Source organism: Bemisia tabaci, chromosome 7 (genome assembly GCF_918797505.1).
Source record: "Bemisia tabaci chromosome 7, PGI_BMITA_v3".
NCBI classification, from domain to species: Eukaryota; Metazoa; Arthropoda; class Insecta; order Hemiptera; family Aleyrodidae; genus Bemisia; species Bemisia tabaci.
Window position 1 is genome coordinate 3,153,641 of NC_092799.1, and position 13,827 is coordinate 3,167,467.

Here is a 13,827-nt window from a genome sequence, read left to right on the forward strand (position 1 = left end):
TTTGGGGAACTTGTTTGGCTCATGACGTCACCCGAAGCTCATCATCTACCATGTAGGTAGGCCAACAGCCGAAATAAGAGTGGTGACTGTTGCTCCCTCATAATTGTTCACAAGGAACTGTTGAGTCATCGAAAGTAAAAGCTTTCACTTGTCGCCAAGAGGCCAGTGGAGTGTCTCTTGTCTCTGGCAAAAAGATACATTTTAACCTCTATATTTTCTCAAATCAAATATTGTCCCTTTATTTTCAATCGTTGACAGGGAAGAAGGTTCAATTAGTCAAGCTCAACCCACTTTTCATTCAATTTTCATTAAAACGTGGCTTTGATCCCAGTTGCCGAACCCAGTTCAATTTGAACCGTCTGCCAATTTACCGCCTTTTACTGCTGCTAGCCGATCAGAGCTCTGATTTTCCTAAGTACGTAACCTACTTAAGTCAAAGTGACTCTGGGAGAACAAATTCATATACATTTTCCACAAATTAATACGATATGAAATTGTGAACTATATTATCTGAAAAATTGAAAGAAAAGTATTCATGAGTTTATCGGGGAATCTACGTAGGAATCGACACGAATCTCGACATTTTTTGCCCCGTCCAAAATTGAGAAAAATCAACAGGGGTACCATGGAATAACTATTGAGGGCCAAAATCGGAAGTTCACAGATTGAGCTGAAATTAAGTTATTTCCACTAAAAATGACCCGCTAAGTCCGATTTTTTGGTTCAAAAAGCTCCACGAGGCCGCTAGAGCGCGTCAGTGACGGAAAACGCGCATTCGGTGAAATTTCAAAAACTGTCGAAATCGCTCATTTTCGAGCTTTTCTTGGCTGAGGAAGCCGCGGGGAGACTCAAGACCATGCGCAATCGATTCTACGCCTTCGACTAAGACAGAAGACATGTATATTTGATCATTTATTAAAAATTATATTAATGATAAATGTTCCCACGATGCGTGGAAATCAAATCATTTCCACGCAAGTTACATGGAAATAATTTGTCTTCCATGCGACTTTCATGGAAACCAATTGATTTCCATGCAAATGCGCATGATTGTGCGTACCTACACGACGCTGCAGCACAGTAAAAGCACAAAATATGAATGTAACATTTCAAGCTCTTTGGAAATCATTGAAGTTGACACGGAACCACCTTAATATTGTCAAAAGACATAATATACTGTACTTTTAAACTATTTTTTCCCTCAATTTAAATGAGAAGAATCCATGCAGTGTGTGCAAACATTTCAAAATCATGAGTCGGAAAACGCTGCATTCGTGGGTTTTAATATTAGACCCCAACACAGAGCCGAGCTGCATTCTGACGGCACGAAACGCGCACGAGTGCCTACAAACTTAATGGGATACTTCACGCATTACGCAATGCTTGAAGTATCCCCTTAAGTTTGTAGGCGCCAATGCGCTTTTCGCGCTGACCGGCCGCCCGCCGCCGCGCCGCAAGGAATTGTTTCACAACAGAGGTGCCGCACAGTATCATACGAAATTGAAGGAACTCCAACATATTATGAATGACAGGCATCTTTTAAGAGTACGGAACTTTCCTAGCAAAATAAGTCAAGATACAATGGCACAAAAAGGGAGCGGTGGTCCAAAAACTCACTAAGTCCTAGCATCCGTATGAAATAACGTTTTGCATGATTTTTGAATTTCATTAGAGAAAAATGTGACTCAATTTAGGCAGAAACATTCTTGAGTATGCCGTCAAAAAGATTTTATTTTGCATCAAGAATAAAATGGCTGAATGAAAGCGGGCTTCTGCTTGATGTCGGTAACTTTTCTTTTTAAGTGAGCTTATTTTATTCTTGAAACAAGCATTATTTTCTATACCGATTCAAAATAAAATCTTTCCGGCCGTAAATTTGAGCATCTTCCTGTTTAAATCCAGTCAATTCTTACCCCAATGAAGTTCAAAAATCATGCTAAACGTTATTGAATAGAGATACTAGGACTTAGTAAGTTTTTCAACTACGCTCTCTCTTTTTCTTCGTCATTTGATTTAATTTGCGAGGGAACTTCGTGCTTTTGAAAGATGCCATGAACCATGATACGGTGGGGTGCCTTTAATCTCTTGTAATACTTCGTAATACCTTCGTAATAATTAATAATATCATATCACCTTCAGGATGATGGATGACGAAAGAAAAAAGTATTGATGAGAAAAGGAACCTTAATGCCTAAAAATTCCAAATTGAGGAATTGAACCAACTTGAAGTTACAATGCATTCAAGTCCATCGTTCAAACAATGTAAAAATGACCTCAATTTCTCTATAGTCGCTATAGGTGTTGATCTCATCATCTCAAATTCTCAATTTCCGACCCAACTTCGGCAAAATTGGCTCTTCGAGAAAATGCTCCTCAGTGTTTTTAGGTCTTTATTACTAAGGATTGATACAATTTATAAATTCAATCCCAAATTAAAGTATTTCGCAACTGTATTAAAACATTTTCTTACTTAGCAATACTGTTTCCTTACTTAGCATAGATTTATACAATTTTGCTCGTTTTACAGGTAGTTCAGGTTGTTCTAGATTGACAGAGCCACACAACGAATGATCCTTATTCTGAGCGTGTGTCTCTTCATTCAACATCAACTTGCCACTGGATGACATCTACTTCCTGCTGCTATGAGCAAATCAAAGTGGATCTCAAAATTTCAAGTGGGCAGTTCTCACTTTTTAAATTCCGGGATTACACTGTGTGCGGACTACACTGGATTAATTCCTGTATTCGAAAATCACTGCTCTAGTAGCTATGACCTTCAAATACTGTGAAAAATCTAAATTACAAGGGAAAACAAATTTTTAACCCCCCCTCCTTTCATCTCGATCTTTACCCTTTCAAACTGTTTATTGAGCACATCCAGTTCATAAATAGGTATCTAAATTTTGATATTCCCAGCACTTTTAACATCATTCATTTACTTAAGTTTTCTCGATGTATGCTCATCGTGGTCTACATATCGACGGTGTAAGTCGGCAATCACATAACTTGGTTTGCGACGTCACAGACTTCCTGTCATACTTTATTTTTTAAAAGGAAAACTACTCAACGACAATTCTTTAAAACTGCCGTGATTTTTCTTCTCTGTGCAAAGATAATTCTGCAAAAACTTCAAAGAATTATGTCAATTTGTTCTCTTTTAAAAAAATAACAAAGAGGCGGAGATTTTCAGACACCGCAAACGAGTTATGTGATTGCCTACTTACACCGTCGATATATTTAAAATAAAAATAGACAGGAAAAGGCGGGGCCGAGGCTGAAAAAACACACAATAATTATCACAAAACACGGGACTTGTAATAATGATTGTGTGTTTTTTCAGCCTCGTCCCCGCCTCTTCCTGTCTATTTTTATTCTATGTTCTCGGGCTGCCATAGTGTACCTTTATCTACATATTTAGACATCTATCATATTTTCTCAAATTGCATAGTGCCAAAATTTGAAGTTCTTGGACGGAACTAAAATCAAGCTAATCTCATGTTGAATTGCCCGCGGAGCTAGTTCTTATTATTTGAAAACGATATCTGTGAGTCAAAACGAGAAAGAGTTGGCAGCCTCCGTAGAAAACCTACCTTGATAGATTCCAATGTCGGGGAAGGGTAGGTGCCGAAAAACCCCCTCGTGCATACTTCAAAAGTGACAACGGCATACTTACCAACGTACCTCTCCTTCAATATGATAATTATAAAAGTGATTTTTATTTCTTTCTTCATTATTATTATTCTTTCATCGCTTTGAATTCCATGCAAAATTGCACACTCTGATGGATATTTCATAGGTATACTGCTAATGCGTCGTTCCTACAAGAAAAAAAGAAAGAAAGAAAAATCGTGTCGGTTCAACTGCTTACACCTCATATCCGAGCCAACTACCGTGCATATAATCATGGAGAGCTCCCGGCCAGTTTCCTTTCAGACACATACCTGGAGCGGAGCCTGGAGCATTTAGTTCTCGTTGTGAATGCCTGGTAACCCGACGACACTGCGAGTTCCTCCGGCACGAGGCGCGGCCAACTCAACAGTCCAAGTTGAATACTCGAAGTGAGGCAAAAGTATCTTATAGAGGCCAGTGCGCGATTTGACGTTTGCTCGCACAATGCCCGCTGATAGCGGTGCTGTGTTCCGGATAGCCGTGAACCGATTAGTTGTGATACGGGATCCATTAAAAGAAGGAGCCTGCCTACGGTTTTCTGTCTGTTCCTGAAGGTGCGTTTCGAAATCACTATTTATTTCTCTCGTGAAAATAGGAGAGGGAGGGGAAGAATGACATTTAAACGAGTGAGAATTTAAAAAGCCAATTTATTGCTTGATCTGAGACTCCTTTAGTGAGCTGATTTCATGATTTTTTTCATTAAATATTTTTAATTTGGGAAATTGTGGAAAAATAGAGTTAAAATTGAGAAAATGTACCGCCTTGTGTCGTCGTCTGGCGTCATTTCCCGCATTTAAACAGATACATGTTTTAGAAAATTAGGTTACTTTGTTGTAGCGCCACCAATAATAGTTTAATTTACAAACCAATTATATTCCTTTCAGTTCAGCTCAGTTCACTTAAGAGTTGCATCTTAAACATGAAATTCACCAAATTTCAGACACCTGCAAATTCTCCGTTGCGTTACCATGTACGAGGCTCACTTGATAATCTTCTTTGTACCTGTATATTTTGCGAATGTTTCACGATCAGAATTCCACAAAATTGTCTTCAAATCACTCACTAAATTATCATAAAAAAGCTTAAAGCCGTCCTGGAGGAGTCTGCAAATTTTCGAACAAACCTTTTTGACGTTGCAACGTGGTTAGGTCTTTTTTTCTCTATTCATTTTAGTTTAATTCGGAAGAAACATGGAGACCACATCTTTTGTTTGTGAAAGAGTCTACCTATCCAGAAAAGCTGTAGCAAATTTAAATGAAATGGTTTTGCTAGCTTTGAGTTAAAGAGAAAGTTATTTCACATTTGATGTCCATCGAAAAAAAAATAAAAAAATGTTGTAAAATTGAAAATCGTACTGTTCTCGTCAGCATTGTAGCTCCACCTTAAAGTCATAGTGGCAAAGGCGATGGAGATGAAGTAAATTGTTCATCTTGAAATAGATTTAGCTTTCTCTGAATACTCGGAATAATGCATTCTATTGAGGCTAGGTTTAAGTTGTGAGAATTTTTTATCATGCACACTATTCTCGACCAAATTGTCTTTCTCTCGATAACTGAGACCTCAAGCATTAATTTAAAACCATTTTAAAGTTATTTTTCTTTGGAAATTTTAGCTCCGTCATTTACCCTAGAACCCACACATTAACTCATCGATGCAAATATTACTACTCAGTGGATGTGCGTGTTGCATGTCTGATTATTTCAAGGCGCCATGGCCTTTTTTTGGCATCTCGCTGCATTAATGCAATGAAACCATGAGCACTTGCTTCTCACGAGAACAATTGAAAAATGCTCATGAATGGATAGATATATCCCTTGCGTTGGGATAGGTTGAAGGTCTACGTTCCTGGCATATTTTATACATAAATAAGCAGTTTTGCTCGCACTGTGTTGCAACGAAATCCGGTGACAAGATTTTCTTGTGAAGAGCTTACCTTTCCTATCTTAGCAATTTGATTAGATGAGGCAGGAATCAATCTTCGAGGTGATATATTTTAAATGAAGAAATAAGTAGAAAGTACATTGAAACACGCGTTGTTCATATGTTATAATTCACTCTTGATGGAAGGACTCTCGTGAATGAATTCTTATATATCAACAATGCGTATTTCGGTGTGCTTTCTACTTATTTTTGCATCGATAGCAGCACGCAAGATGCGTTTTTCTATCGGAAAATTTTACTATTTCTTGTTGAAAGGTTTGATTTTACTTTATTCTTAAAAAATTATATCGTATGAAACAGTGGCGTGGCGTGCTGTGCGATACATCCATTGATCTGCCATTTAAACCTATGGAAAACGATCCATAAATACGGTGTTCGCAACGAACACCTTCATAATCGATTCTTTGCCATAGCTTCAAATGGGGAATATCGATAATCGATCATTCACGCCTCGCCCCTGGTATGAACGCCCGACAGGATATTATCAAATAACCAAAGAAAGGTAACAGAAAATTCTACGAATTATAATAACAGTCAGATCTTGATTGAACTTTCACGGGTGCGCAATTTTGAATTTCAAACATTTCTGGGAAAGACCCCTCAAGCTTAAGAACGCCAATTTTTCCTGGACAGGGCGCGGCGCTATTTCTAGTTACCCCTCTGTGCCTCAGTGGGCACAATAGTTCTTGGTGGTACATCTTTCAGGGTCCGATCGGTGTTCCTTCCGAGGAATATTCTTCTCCAGTTCTACGTTCGGTTTTCGAAGCCCTCGCTGCAAATTGATTTTGGAAACTCGATTAAAGAAAGAAAGGAAATAAACCGTCTGTTGGGTTTGTAGATGTTTACCTATCGGTGAAGACCAAATTGACATATTTCTATCAAACAGATTTATGTGGAGGTGAGAAATATGGCGTGTGCTCGTCAATTCTCTGGCCGTGAGAGTGAATGAGAATACTAAAGCTCCAATGACGTCAACGGCAATGATTGAGCCCGGGCGCGAGGGGGAGATGGTCGTCGGGGCGCTTTAACTCATGAGCCCTGTCCACAACGCTCTCGTGCCATGCCCGCGGCTCATGAATCCCGCATTCAGTTGGCACATAGTTCTCTTTGCTCAATTTCAAATCCCGCTTTTCAAATTCTTCAAAAGAAATCACGCCCACTGACCACATTGTTCCTTATCCAGCTTTCTAGAGCACACCCCATATTTCTCGCCTGCACATACATTTGTTTGATAGAAATACGTCCAAATATCCTGCTTGAAAGGACCTTGCAAAAAATACAACCCTTACATGTCATGCTAACTTCCCTAGTGGAAGTCGACCTTGTGCGGCAGTAGACATCCCGTCACCTCGTGTAAGCCCGTTCAATGGGAAGCGAAACCTAGGCATATATCTTCGGGAGTCGCAGGTGGTGACTCGAGGTGACTAGAGACTGGAAATGCGACGGAATGTCCACCTCCTGTCGAAGGAGGCCGAATTCATCTAGGCTTGCGATTCGTGTAACTTTTTTTCCGGAGAAAGACGAGCCTTGTTAAAAAATGGGTCGAAATTCGCCCCTTTTTAGGCCCTCGATTTTGCAAACGAGAATTGCGCCAAATTGTTGCATATGATGCCCTAAGTCTCTGGTAAAAATTTCAGCTTGAGTTGAAAAGTGGTTTCGGTGATACGAGGGGGGGGGGGGTGAAGTGGGGGAGTTGAGCGGCTGGCGTGCGCTATTTCCGCGGCTGTTCCTCGCCAAATCTTCGTTTTGATGTCACCCGTTATATGTTATTCTATGTAATTTTTCGCGTACTTTCCATTTCTGGCCTTAAAAATTACTTTTAACCACTTTTCAAGGCGCTAAGGGATGAAAATAGGGGTTGAACGGCCAGCGGCGCGCTCTTTCCTTGGCTGCATGTTCCTCGCCAAATCTTCGTTTTGATGTCACCCATCACATGTTTTCCTATGTAACTTTTCGCGTACTTTCTGTTTTTGACCTTAAAAATTACTTACAACCACTTTTTAAGGCGCTGGGGGGTGAAAGTGGGGGTTGAGCGGTTGGCGGCGCGCTCTTTCCGCGGTTGTTCCTCGCCAAATCTTCGTTTCGATGTCATCCATTGCATGTTTTCCTATGTAATTTTTCGCGTACTTTCCCTTTCTGGCCTTAAAAATTACTTAAAACCACTTTTCAAGGGGCCATACATTTTTTTCGCATTTTTTTTTTTGAGTTTTTTTTAATTGATTTTGTATTATTCCCTAAGATCTATTCGTGCCGTATATTTTCACGTTTTCTCAGTGTACCTCACACGTCGCACGAGAATATACGCATGATTTCATCGGAACATAAATGTTTACACGCCTAAATGATATGCAAAGACGAGCGTTCGTAGAAGCGAGATGGTAGAATAATGGCAGAATCATCAAGTAAAGCTTTAAAGCTTTCATGAGGGGGGAGGCACATTTTTAAATCGATAACTTGCCATAGCTCTTAATTTTTCATACATCCCTTGACTTAATTAGGGTGACGATTGTTCTTTCAGCGTGAACGTGTGAATGTATCTGTGGTCATAATATCCTTAAATACGGCATGTAGGCTGGTAATGGCTGCTTTTAAATAAATAAGTAACGAAGTAAAGGACAGATTTTTTATTAATCAGATTAATGTACTGCCCGGGGCATAGCTCAGATTTTTCCCCATATTTGCCATGTCATTTTGGCGTGTAAACATTTATGTTCCGATGAAATCATGCGTAAATATTTTCTCGGGGGACGTGGGAGGTACACTGAGAAAACGTGAAAATATACGGCACGAATAGATCTTAGGGCGCGCCGCTGGCCGTTCAACCCCTATTTTCATCCCCCAGCGGTATCTGTTTATTTAGCCACGGCTCATTTAGCCACGTGGCGAACTGCAACAAAAATTGTTGCAAATGGGCCTGTTGCAAACTTTTGCTAGAGCAAAAATAAGAGTTGTTTCTTGTAGATAATGCCTCAAAAATCACGATGAGCGTATCGGCAAAGTCTGAAATGCACTCATAACTTCACAATCTGCGTAAGAAATTTGCGTTTTTTTAAGCTTCCCGCTTCAAAAACGATACTACGGCATAGGTGAACATTTTGTTAGAGGAGTCGCTCCATCGTCGGCGATATTCATCATGGCCGACGCTTGCACGCAGTTCCGCGCGTAATTCAAGGAGAGTTCAAGGTCAATCAATTCGGGCGTGGAAAATATGAACGTTAAGGTGGATCCTCAGTTTTTTTGTTTATAGATTTCTCCGCCCAGGGGACGCCACCGTCGATGTCCGTTTTTCGTCAAATTTCTGCAGTCAAAGCTGAATTTTGAAGAATCTGAGCTTTTATTTCAAAATCGGAAAATGTCACTCTGTAGATTAGAGTATTGCGAATATTTTGAGCCTTTGATCATCAAAATGCAAGGTGTTGTGGTTGAGAAAGTACTGTTTCCCCACAAGAAATCTCGGCCCTCGGCCGACGATCCTCTCAGTTGACGGTAAATTTAAAGAATTAGAACACTTAATTTCAAAATCCAAGGATGTCAGTCTGAAGATCAGACTCTCCTCTTTCATTCAAGCCCAAAAACATGCAATTCTATCGCGAATCGACGGAGAAAGTACTGTATCCGACCGGCCGGACAACAAGCTTTTTCATTCGGTCGGTCATTTAAAATTAATTGCCCGCCGCAGCAACAAACAACAGGTTTGTTGACATTTTAGGTTATATGTCCGTTCTTCATCATAGTCAAAAACTCACACGCTCGCGCGGTGAATTTCAAGTTTATTGCAATCATTTTGATCATGTCGTATGATCTAAAAGAAGGAATAAGTGTGCTAGTATTCTGTGTTTAGTGTGATAATTTTTATTTCGCCTTCAATTTATCTTCTGGCGAATCGTTCAGTGCCGTACCAAAATTGGTTCTTGCTGGGTTGCGGAGCTCTCTTTCATCAAGGTCCCACATTTTACCTTAACACTGGTTACTGGTGTCTATACCTTGCCGGACACACCAATCATATTTGCCGTATCTCACTCCAGGTAATTCATTTACAGTACCTACTTGACACAGAAAGATAATTCGCATCGTACAAATCCACTCAAACACATCATCACTGTTCATTACCAGTTTGTATTGTTGAATACGCATCAATAAATTGCACATAGTACAGCTACAGTGCTGTCATACTATAAAAATAGTTAGTAGAGATCAGTAATATCAAGATCCTCCCCGCCATCCAGATCCAGTGATGGAGTATCAGTCAAAAATGGCTATAGTGCATAGAGCAAATACGGAGGTGGTCGCATCTTGAGGATTATTTACCCTGTAATGAAGGTCGGCACAATATGGCTCGAAATTACAGCAAAATTCAAAATTTGATTCGCAGACCATAATAACCGTACTGTTTTGCTTAGATCAACTCAAAATATAATTTCAAGCACTTAATCAGAGACTTAAAATGACTTTTTTCCGTCAACCACATTTTAAGATAATCCAAGAGAATCAGTGATAACAATTGTCCGTATCAACCTACATCATCATAAAAATTCAAGATACCTGAAATGCGACCGCCTCTTTTTTTCTCCATGGATATAGTGTATCTAAGTGATTGATGAAATGGGTAGAATTTAACAGAAACACACCAACTTGCCTCAAGTTTGCACCAAGAGAAGGTAGTTTGAAATTTTCTCTTCCACAAGGCTCAATGCTTAGGAGTAAGTCAAAGTACTAATTTTGTGATCAAAATATTTTCCTTCGACTTTGAATTTTTGAGAGAAAAAAAATTCATGTCAGCTCTCCCCCGCAGAGCTGTGGGAGGACAAGGTACCGTGGCAGGTAGACGTTAGTGAGTGTCAGAAAGCACTGTGACAGTGCCTCTCATGTATATCTGTATGTGTATCTGTCTGTTAACTTCACAACTGCTAGTAATGAAATTTGTTCGAAAAGTATCCTGTATTGTCCCCTCCGTGAGAATCATGCAACTATGGACGTTACATTGCTGGAGAAAGTTATGAAGAAATACGATAGGCAGGCTGCAGACTCTCTGGCACTGCACTTATTGTCTCTGACGAATTTTTTTTTTTTTTTTTTTTTTTTTTTTTTTTTTTACCAATTTCAAACAGCCTATCGGCTAATCCCTTGTTTATTACCCCAACCCCAGGTGACCATTGCCTGAGACCATCCAACTCAGATCACCTGGCCGGGAATCGAACCCGGGACCTCTTGGTCATAGGGCCAGTGCTACAACCACTACACCACAGGAGGCCGACAATGATTAGGAATAATGGTGGGCTTGTATAAATTTGTCGTTGTTGGAATTTAAGGTCACAGTAATTAAGTAATCTGTCTAACTACTTAATCTCCATTTCAAGAAAAGTGCACAATTTCGTTAAAGTAACAGTAATTATGGAACTGTAGGTGAGGGGATTCAAGTGTTCAAGTTTCAGTGACAAGTCCTCTCATTACCGAAGGAAATCCTCATAGTCAAAACAATGGCATAGTCGCTTTGACTTTTGTGGTGTAAACATAAATTTGAAAAATTTTGAGGAGCAAAATCTCAATTTGGTCCTAGACGTTCGATAATACATGCCTCAAGCCCTTCAATATAAATTCTACACTAACTTCATTGTTTCATTATTTTTCATACGCTCAAACACTTATTATATTCAAAAAGTTTTACGACAATCGAAGGTTAAAGAAACATTTACCCCGTGTTTTAAAGATAGAGCACCTGAGCTAGATTCTTGATGTAGGAGTGGTACGCTTTTCCTACCCCAGCCACTTTTAAGCTGTCCTCTACCAGGTATTAGAAAGAACAAATGAATTCTGTTTGTCAGGAAAGAAAGAGCTGAGTGACAATGGAGATGTTGCATGTGTGAGGAATTTGCGATTTGACTGTTGATTCTTATGTGAAAGTTCGCAAAAAACTTGATGGGGCCACTCGTTTTCTCTGAAATCAACTGCCAAGCTCAAACAAAGATCTGAAGGTGAGGCCAAAATGGAGGGAATATCCCACGCTGTCCTGAGAGTCCACCTCTACATCAAGACAAACTCTCCATGCAAAGATAGGGAGCAAATACATTGACAGGGTTGCCGTGATTTCAGTTTAAGAGTCCCCAAATAAGGTGGCAGCCCTGTCAATAATGTATTTGCTCCGTATCTTTGCATGGAGAGTTTGTCTTGATGTAGAGGCGGGCTCTCAAGATAACGTGATATATCCCCTCCATTTTGGCCTCAACTTGAGAGCTTTTTTTGAGCTTGGGAGTTGACTTCAGAGAAAACCAGTGGCATCATTGTGTTTCTCGTGAACTTTTACATAAGAATCAATCTTCAAATCGCAAATCCCTTACACATGCAACACCTCTATTGCAGCCTTTGCTTCTAATTTGATTATTTGCAGCATCCAAATCTTGGCCCATTTCTTAAATATGCTTATGCCATCTATTCCCACCAATGATGTCTTGAAGATCTGGCTCAATGTGTGCAAGCAAAAGGTCTTTCATGCGGCAAGATTCTAGCACTAAATAAGCATTTTTCCTCTTTTTTTTTTGTAGATGGAATGCTCCTGAACACCTCTAAATCGAAAGGCTACGGCTTGCAGTACCTTCTCTCTAAATCTGACAGTGTGATGATAGATGATTTTGCCGCTTCTTTTGTAAAGCAGTCATATGCACCTTCTCAAAGTCTCCATCATTGCGAAACAAAAGTGTATCATTGGATTCGTGCGACAAGCTCTAACTAAATGCCTGTAAGTTCCATAATACTTAGAATCCTTTATACAAAAATCATGGTGAATGGTGATGCCATCTCGAGACTCCAGTGGGCCTGATAAGACCTCTCTTTTTCCATCTATATGGAGGAGAAATTAATAAGTAAAATTAGAGAAATGACCGAAGGAAATGATGAGCATTTTCTGGATTAAAAGAAAAGCAACTTTTATTAGAACTAAACTTATTCGAGGTCATTGCGGGGACTTAGTGAGACCTCAATAGTTCAAAGCAGTGATTCGAACTGATCAACTTATGTCATGGAATTTCTTGTGCGAGTCAGGATTTTTTTGACTGCAAAAGATCATTTGAACATACTCATTGCCAAGTGCATTGGCAACATTTAAAAAAATGTACTCTTCAACACGCTTAGGTTGAATTTTTAAGTCATGTTTATTGATCTTGAGATTTCTGGTGATCTCTAGAAAAAGTAATAACATCAAAATTGAGATCTAAACTGATCCTGAAATTCCCTCTTACAGACGTATTAATGAGTAAAAAACAAGTATTAAAGTTTGTTATTCTTGGTATCTCCTAGAAAGTTTGCTCTGATTTAATTGAATTACACAATACTATCTGCAGCAATGTTAATTTATTTCTTATATCCTGAGTCATCAGAGATGTTTGTAAGAATGAGCAAAGGGTGGACAATTGGTTAATAATACGTTAAGAGATTTGTAAAAATCTACTCTAGGAGATTATCTCTGTACTCACTGTGCTTCTCTTTCACCCCTCCAGCCTCCAATAATTGATGAGAGGGGCCATATTTGCTGTTTGCACGGGTAAAAATCTATCCTCATGGTTTCTCTGAACCAAATTATTTTGATTACTTATGAATAGACTTGTAAAATCAGCAATACTGACTCCAGTAAATCGTAGGACTTCTAATGTCCACTTCTTTAGATTAATCACTGTCTCTTACTTTCAACCAAGAAAAAAATCGATGGAAATAAGTCGTATACTTAGAATCCAATCATTTATCATAGGAAAATACTGCTGCAATATTATTGTGCTTTCCTTGCTGCAGCATGTTGATAAAAAATCAATCAGTAATGGAAAAAGAGAAGGTACGCTACTGCAATTCTGGCATCTAAATCCAAAGTTTTTCCGGCTACCTAGTCAAATGTAGAGTGGAAATCTTAAGAGCCCTGTAGCATTTTTCCTACCTCGAATTTTCAACTGGCTTGCAGTTCCTGACTACTTCATCCTTCCATGCTATCACTTGTAAGATTATTTGAAAAATTCCTGAGAGCAAGAAAATTGCACATTTTCACGTGGAATTTTTAATGCGATTTTTAAACACTGTTTATTGTACATAGACGAAAGAAACACCTAAGAGCCAAGTGAAACTTCTCCTCCGTACAGATGGTATGAACTTAACCAATTAAGTTTGCATAGGTAACTTTGCTGTCATTACACTGTGCCTAAAAGCTTTACAAAATGAAAAAAACCAGCCAAAATTCAG

The 13,827-nt window shown here is 39.2% G+C and overlaps 1 protein-coding gene across 1 annotated transcript in view; it reads left to right on the forward strand.

The window, feature by feature from the left end:
• Positions 1–3,731: 3,731 nt before the first annotated feature.
• The window catches only part of LOC109041614 (uncharacterized), a 33,435-nt gene continuing 23,339 nt past the window's right edge, over positions 3,732–13,827 (forward strand). Inside the window, exon 1 of the mRNA XM_019058001.2 lies at positions 3,732–4,223. The gene's annotated coding sequence lies outside the window, so the exon portion shown is untranslated. The remainder of the gene's footprint in view (positions 4,224–13,827) is intronic.